The 8,326-nt window shown below is 43.3% G+C and overlaps 2 protein-coding genes across 5 annotated transcripts in view; both read right to left on the bottom strand.

Annotated features, from left to right (window-relative positions):
• Window positions 1-681, bottom strand: part of LOC112160146 (histone deacetylase 4) — a 42,521-nt gene extending 41,840 nt beyond the window's left edge. The window contains exon 1 of one of the 2 annotated variants that reach the window (XM_024294531.2): window positions 444-681. The gene's annotated coding sequence lies outside the window, so the exon portion shown is untranslated. The remainder of the gene's footprint in view (window positions 1-443) is intronic. The other variant, XM_024294533.2, reaches the window with a different exon arrangement.
• Window positions 1-8,326, bottom strand: part of LOC112160147 (neural cell adhesion molecule 2) — a 615,672-nt gene that overhangs the window by 285,734 nt on the left and 321,612 nt on the right. The gene's annotated exons all lie outside the window — the stretch shown is intronic.

Raw genomic sequence — 8,326 nt, 5'->3', positions numbered from 1 at the left:
TCACGCCGCCCATCCCGGACCCGCAGCTTTTTCCCGCAAACGCGCTCCCGCAGGCCCGCAGCTCCGTTCCCCCGGTCCCCCCACCCACCCCGGGGGTGACGGAGGCCGGGAAAGTGCCGAGGCGGCGCCGCCGCGCAGCAGCCCGAAGGCTCGGCCGCGCGCGCTAAAAATAGCTCGGCAACAATCGGCATAACAAACAGCGCCGTCTCTTCCTCCCTGTTGCCCACGCGCTTCCCGCCCGCACGGAACCGCAACCCCGCTGCTTCCGTCTCCGTTCCGCCCCGCCGGCGCCGAAGTGAACCCGAACCGGACCCAAACGAGCCCGAAAACGCCGCGGAACTCCGGCCGGATGGACGCGGCGGGTCCCGGTCCGCGAGCGCCGCATCCCTGCGTGGACATCACAGCGGCGCCGCCACATTCATCCGCGGACGCGCCGAGCTCACCTGCCGCGGGCCGGCCGTCCTGTCCGCCCGCCGGGTCGATGGCTCTGCCATGCCAGGCTCCGCGAGCTTCGTCGGTGTGAGCGCGGGACGCGGAGGGGGGGCGGCAGAGAAAATCATCTCCTGACAGATTCCGCCATACTGGATTTTTGTTCCAGCCCCGCGTCACACGGAGCGCCCCTGCATGCAGAGGCGGGGTCAGAAGGCTCCTGTCAGGGCGGCTCAAAGCGGGGTACCCGGGGGGGTCGGGGGGGGTACCTCACTTTGCAGGCAGGAAATTATTTAAACCACCACACGTTACCAAAATAAAAGTCTTTGTATGAATTGTGTTTTAATTTGAAAAAGTCTCACCTGTACGTTCACTTCGAGGAACAAACACCTTCACACCTCCAAGCCCCTTCAATAAAAATGGCCTTTTAACTTTTATTTCTGGACAAATATTAGAGAAATTAAACTTTAAATAGTTATTTCTGATCAATCTGTTCAAGTTGTTGTGAATTAGGAGACGAGAAAATTCTGTTTGATGAAGATCATGTTTTGCTGGGAGGGTCACAACCTTTCTGCTCCGCTCCATTCTGATGCATCCGCTGCACACAAATCGATCCATGAACGTCTTTGTTTCTGAGCTGGAGCCTGATCTGAACTCTGATATTGTGTGGCTGTGAGGGGCTGTAAGCTAGCTGGAGAGAGATGAAGGGAGATGAGCGCACAAACCAACAGTTCTGCCCACAATTCAGACATGAATTTTCAATGATTTTGGATAAAAACAACATGATCATAATTAAAAGACCACTTTAATGGTCTTTTACAAAACATGATTCATACGCTTGTCATTATATTACCTCCAAATAGTTCTGTTTTTATAAAACAAATTAAGATATTTAAACTAATTAAGATTAATTGATAGAATTTTTTTCGGATCAATCTGGTTTAAGAAATCAGTCGATTTTATTTTATTCTCGTTTTCAAAAATGTGATTTACTGATCTGTTTTCATTGAGTGCTATTATTTGTCTTTTCTTGGACAAAAGCAGATTTTGATCCTTTTTATGGTCCGATTGGTTCATTTTCTTATCGATATGCTGGTAATATTTTTTATCATTTGAAATAATCATTTGACCCATCAATCTTTAATTTAATTTTGTTTTAATTGAATAAAAACACAAATCATAGTTGTGATGCCTCTATAGTTAGGGGAAAAGTGGTAAAAAAAAAACTGTTTAGGAAGAAGCTGCAGATAAACTGAAAGTCGTCTTCAGATTATTTTATGCTCCAAAAAATGCTGCATCAATGGGAGTTTTACGATAATCACATTCATGTTTTTTACAGAAAATGTGTTTGTGCCACAAAGTTAGTTAATTACAAATGTATAAAGGAAACATCAAATAAATCACTTGTAATAGTCCATAAATAAATTGTTTTATTCCTAATAAACTCAGATTAATATTCATAGACAGTAATGAAGAACTGGACCAAAGAAAGAAATGAAATATAGCTTTTTGTTTATTGTCTGAGTGAACCAGTGGAGGAGTGTCTGCCCTGATACTGAAAGGTTTGAATCCACAGTTGATTCAGAGAATCTGAACCTGTTCGTCACTCAGTGGTTGTTCTGGGGGGTGAATGGCTCCAATGAGAAATTAAAGTGTAACATACTCATTAAAAAGACTAAATAAACAAAAAATGTATTAATCTGCTCCGATAAAAACGTTCAGAAAATGTTTTTTTATTGTTATTTGTTTAGCGTGAAAAGTAACCAGCAGTTTTAATGAAGGACGGAAGCAGAATCTGGTGATGGAGAAACGTCTGGTTGAAGAAGATCTGGTCACTGAGGATGGAGAAGATTCTGGAAGCTGCAGCTGATAGAAAAACACCAAACGTTTGAATCCAGAAGGGAGAATCTTCTCCCGTTTTTCTTCCATTTCTCGACAGTTTTCCTAAAACAAGCATTTGTGGGTTTTCTGCTCTGCAGCTCCGTCCTGCTCCTTCTGCAGCTCGGATCCCGTCTGCCTTGAAGGCCTTCAGGTCATCTAGAAATCAGTTCAGGAGTTATTCTTTCGTCTAAGTTATTTAACAGGATAAACATTTATGGAACATTCTAAAAGTACATTTTCAGAACTGTACTTTTTTAACATAATTATGAACTAGATATATATCATTACCTGTGATAATACTAGTGTGAATAATGTAAGCTGAATTTGGCTGATGAAGATGCTAGTGCTGATAGCTGAAAATGTTGAAGCTGACAGCTAACTAAAATATTAGCTAAATGCCAAATTAGCCTAAAAACCTTAAAAAAAAAAAAAAACTTAAGTTAGCAAAACAGCTAGCATGTAGCTTAAAAAAATAACTAAACTTTAAAATAGCCACAAAAAATCCCTAAAAGAATAAATTAACCAAAACTGCTATTAGCTAAACTACAAAACAGCCTAAAAAAAGCCAAAATAGTCCAAAAAGCTACAGAATGCTAATTTTTAAAACTTTAAAACTGTAACTTTTTAAAGTAATTATGAATAATAAAAAGTCAGGAATATTATTCCAGAATAAATCAATTTAAACCTTAAATAACTTTCAATATTTTACTCTCCTTAAAATATATTTTATTAAAATTATACAAGTTAGAAATGATTACAAGATAACATCGGGTCATTAATAACATTAAAATGATCTGGAGGGCCGGATAGAATTACCTGGAGGGCCGGATCCGGCCCCCGGGCCGTGACTTTGACACATAAATAAACGAAACATTTGAGGAATGGAAAATAGTATCATCTGATCTTATTGCAAAAGTGATATATTACTTTCTGTTTTAACAAAGTAATGAATCTTTGTTAAAACTTCAGCTATAGGACGTGCACTAACTTGTGTTTTAAACACACTAAATATAAACCATCTTTGTTGTTAGCGTCTCCTAAAACATTTTTCTTCAGTTCTTAGGTCATATTTTTGGGTTACTTCAGAGAAATGCTAACTTTAAGGGTTATGGTGGATTCATTTAATGCCACTTTCTGTTTTTTCCTGAGTTAAATTAACCCAGACTAAAGTGAGTCCTGTTTTAAACTCAGAGTTAATAACAATCCAACTCAGGTTATGTTTCAGTCTGGAGTTTCTGGTTTTATCTTCTCACCTAAACGTGAAACTGACAGTATTTCTCCCTGCTGCAGGTTTTAAACAGAAACTGTGAAGTAATAGATTACTTATGAGCAACAAGTAATGTTAATTCATCAGCAGATCCTCCAGATGACACTCGGTTCTGCATGTGTGAGAAGTGGGCTGGGCCTTTGCTCAAAGGCACCTGGGCGGGGGGTGTTGCTCTCACTCTGACCCCGCCCACATACACACCTTTTCATGACTTCCTCTCAGCCTTCTTTCATTGTTTCTAAGTCAGCTTTGAGCTGCTGCGACTGACATTTATTAATTGAGGTCACTATTACTTCAGAGTCTACAGGGGAGGCCCGTCGGGACAGACGTCTCCATGGCAACGGAGGATTATGCTTTAATTTGTGGATGAGCTGTGGCGCTCCGGTTGCGTAAGGCAGCAGGTCTTGGAGGCTTCGGTGACGATCGAGCTCCTTTTGGGCTAAAGAAGCTTCTCCTCCTTCACCTCCTCCTTCACCTCCTCCGTCACCTCCTCCTTCACCTCCTCCTTCACCTCCTCCTTCACCTCCTCCTTCACCTCCTCCGTCACCTCCTCCGTCACCTCCTCCTTCAGCTCCTCCTTCAGCTCCCCCGTCACCTCCTCCTTCACCTCCTCCGTCACCTCCTCCGTCACCTCCTCCTTCAGCTCCCCCGTCACCTCCTCCTTCACCTCCTCCGTCACCTCCTCCTTCAGCTCCCCCGTCACCTCCTCCTTCACCTCCTCCTTCAGCTTCCCCGTCACCTCCTCCTTCAGCTCCTCCTTCAGCTTCCCCGTCAGCTCCTCCTTCACCTCCTCCGTCAGCTCCTCCGTCAGCTCCTCCTTCACCTCCTCCGTCAGCTCCTCCTTCACCTCCTCCGTCAGCTCCTCCTTCATCTCCTCCTTCACCTCCTCATTCAGCTCCTCCTTCACCTCCTCCGTCAGCTCCTCCTTCATCTCCTCCTTCACCTCCTCCTTCACCTCCCCCTTCAGCATTGCTCCTCCCAAACACATGAGAGGAGCGCTCAGAGCTGCTCCTGGACATCTGCGGCATGTTGATTGTGCTCCTGCTGACGCAGATGTGCATTAAACACCGTGGAGTGTGTGCGGCCGCACGCTCATCCACAGCAGTGATGTCAAAGCAGGGATTAGATTGGTTTCTGCTGCCCAGAGCCGCACATTTGCAGTTCAGTCAAGGCGCTCAGGTTTGCGACCCGCTCTGGACGTGGACTCGGCTCTGTTTGGGTTTCTGCTGTGAAGACTCAGGAAGGTCTCTGCTTAGAGAGTCGGATCTTGAGTAATGATGTTCCAAAAATACAGCTGGTTCCTGGGCTGGAAAGTCAACAGGCGGGAGCGGCGAGGGCGGCGGGGGCGGCTGGGCCGCTCCGACCTCTGCCTGCCACCACAGCAGACACATCACACGGCCTGCGGACCAGACCACTTGCAAGGCGCACACAAGTGGCTGTTAGTGGTTTTGGGGAGGAAGCTGTCGCCTCAGCCACACGAGTGGAAGCGGACAAAGCCCGCAGCCTCATAAAGAACCGGCTCACAGAGCTCTGCCACACAGACGCACCTCTGAGCTGCAGGCGCCGGCGAACAGCGCCGGCGAACGGCGCTCAGCACTGCAGAAGGGCCGGTCCTACAGCAACAATAGGACAGTTTGACCGTCTGGAGCCCAAGAAGATGGGTTTACATCATCATCAAGATACGTAAAACTAAGCTTCATTTGTTTCCATGGCAACTGGGGTTTCACAAGCCACGCCCACATCAGTCATGATCACATGTTAGGTTGTCGCAGTTCTTTCCAGTGTAAGGTTGAAACATTTTTATCCCAATTTGTGATGGTGATCGACCTGCCGACCCCGGCCCAAAGAAGTCGACAGAAGTAAACCCCGCCCCTTCCTGCAGCGTACGTGACGTGGAGCCACGGATGACAGGCGATCGACAGACTGTCCCTTCAGGTCAAAGGTCAAACTCACCAAACATATGTTTCATATTTAAAAAATCAACTTTTACAGATCAGAACTTTTCCCCCTCCGGTGACATCATCCTGTGGGTGGAGTCTAATATTATGTTATTCCACTGCTGAGGACTTCTATTCAGGTTCTGGGGTTTTATAATGACATTCTCAGTAGTGTGGTCATTCGACCCCTTAAAGGGGGCGGGGCCTTAAAAAGGTGCAATGATGAGGAGAAAAAAGTGGGAAGAAGCTTCGTTTAGTCGAGCCAGTTAGTCAGAACCTTTCCATCAAAGCTGGAGAAAGCAGGAGCGTGCACGTGCAGGTGCATGCACGCCTCACACAGCACAGGAACATGCATGTTCTGCTCAAGCTGAAGAAGACCAGAACCTTCTGCCTCTGCAGACAACGTGAGAGGTTTTGGTCTGAAGGCGGCGTCATGGAGACGCCACCCAGGATGCCTTCTCAACTGGAGACAGATCTGGACCAAACAGAACCCTAAATCACAAACTGACGGTGCAGAGACTTCAGTTGGACTAAAACACGGTTGGTATCAGGTTGAAGGAAGGTTCTGTTGGAAAATGTTTCTATGCGACTCCAGTCGGAGAAAACACCTTATTTAAAGCAAAAAAAAAGATCCAGAATCAGAGAATATACACATTTGTTTGACTTTTATAAGAGAAATGTTGAAAATGTTTAATATTTTGAAAAGAAATTCTCTATTGCCGCTATTATGGCCAAAAAGAACACAAAGCCGTCCTTTTGAAATGAAATGTTACAAAAAATATTTGAGGTTGTTGTAAAATTCTTTAACTTTAGTAAATAAGTCAAAAAATTGATAGAAATAAATAAAAACAAGAATGTGGCTCAAAACAAAACTGGAAAACAAGGGAAACTTTAAACAAGGGGTGTCAAACTAAATCACACAAAGGGTCAAAATCCAAAACACACCTCAGCTCGTGGGCCGAACAGGATTTATTGAACACTCTAAAACTACATTTTTAAAACTTCAAAACCTTAACTTTTTATTATAATTATGAACGAGATATATAGCATTACCTGTGATAATCATAGTGTGAATGCTGTAAGGTTAATTTGGCCGCTGAAGATGCTAGTGCTGATAGTGGAAGATGCTTAAATCGATAGCTAAAAACGCTGAAGCTGATAGCTGAAAATGGTGAAGCTGATAGCCAGCTAAAATATTAGCTAAATGCCAAATTAGCCTAAAAAGCTAGATAAAACAAAAAAAACAAAACAAAATCAACTTAGGTTAGCCAAAACTGCTAGCATATAGCTGAAAAAATAGATGGACGTCAAAATATCCTAAAAAACTGAAAAAAGTCTCAATGTGCTAAAACAGCTAGCATGACAATATTAGCTAAACTCTAAATTAGCCTGAAAATCTTAGTAAATGCCAAAATAGTCCAAAAAGCTAGCAGAATGCTATTTTTTAGAACTGTAACTTTTTAACATAATTATGAATAATAAAAATGCAGGAATATTATTCCAGAATAAATCAACTTAAACCTTAAATAACTTTCAATATTTTACTCTCCATAAAAATATGTTTTTTCAGTTATAAAAAGTTATAAATGAGCTCAAGATAACATCGGGTCATTAATAACAATAAAATAAAATGATCTGAGGTGCTGAGGTGAGCCACAAATATCTCAACTGAAAAAGAACAAACTCTAAACTATTTAACTCAAACAAAAAAAAAACATATTTTGCAGGATTTGGGTGTTTCATTAACAAATTGTGTTAACCCTTTAACACCTGAGGTGTCATCGGTGATGCTTTTCTCCTTCACAATCTACTGGAATTATTGTGTTAATGGTTGAAATGTCATAGTCAATCAAAGAACATAAACCATAAATCATTGAGAACTTTTTCAAACAGAGTTTTTCATTTTGATTATTTGAAGAAAGTTTAGACTTCTGCAGAGAACCTGCAAACTCTGAATAGAGGTCAGAACAGAGCAGACCTTGAGCTGTGGTCGGACTTTCCAGCGCTAGGCCTCCTCCAGCTCTGAGCTCAGAGTTTATGAATCTCCTGCAGGTTTGAAACGTCTGAGCTGATGTTTCCACATCTCACCACATCAGGAGAGGCTTGTATTTTTCCAGAGGCGGGCTCAGAGTGGAGGGTCCCGCGCCGGTTGTAAAACCCACTTGTGCATGCCGTCAGCACGTCCTGCCAGAGAGCGCACAGCCAGAGGCATCAAGTCCTGATGAAACCAGCTGTGTTAAGTGTTCAGGAAAGAGCTCTGGATCAGGACGGCCTGATGGAGGACTGGAGCAGCTCCTCTGAGGCGCTGAGAGCGTGCTGCTCATGCGCTTTGTCAGATCTGTGGTTCCAGGTTCAGTCTCAGAAGGAAAAACTACTCCCCAAATTATTCATAACATTTTACACTCCCATAATTTGTCATAAACAAAGCTCTGACATTCATCTTTCAGCAGACTCCTGGTCAGTGTCCACACTTCCTGTTTCATTTGCAGCACAGCAGCGGAATAAAACAAACATAACAAACATATTTCTTTGGCAGGAGTTAAATGACTAGTATCTGCTGACGTCTGATGATGACTTCTTTGGATCCAAAAACACATTTTAGAGCATCTGGAACAGCTGGGAGCTGTGGTGCTGCCCTCTTCTGGCCTGAGTGGGTATTACAGACAAGATATGTCAACTGTTTAACCGAACATAATTAGTAAAATATTTTAAGGAAATATTAAGATTAGTTAACTGTTATGATACAAGAAAAAAATTGATTATTGTAAGCCTCTTTCAGTCATTTACAGAGGTAAAAAATATTCACTTTGAC

The sequence above is a fragment of the Oryzias melastigma genome, linkage group LG2 (genome assembly GCF_002922805.2).
Source record: "Oryzias melastigma strain HK-1 linkage group LG2, ASM292280v2, whole genome shotgun sequence".
Classification (NCBI taxonomy): Eukaryota; Metazoa; Chordata; class Actinopteri; order Beloniformes; family Adrianichthyidae; genus Oryzias; species Oryzias melastigma.
Note: the sequence above shows the minus strand (reverse complement) of the source record. Positions and strands in the feature narration are given on the sequence as shown.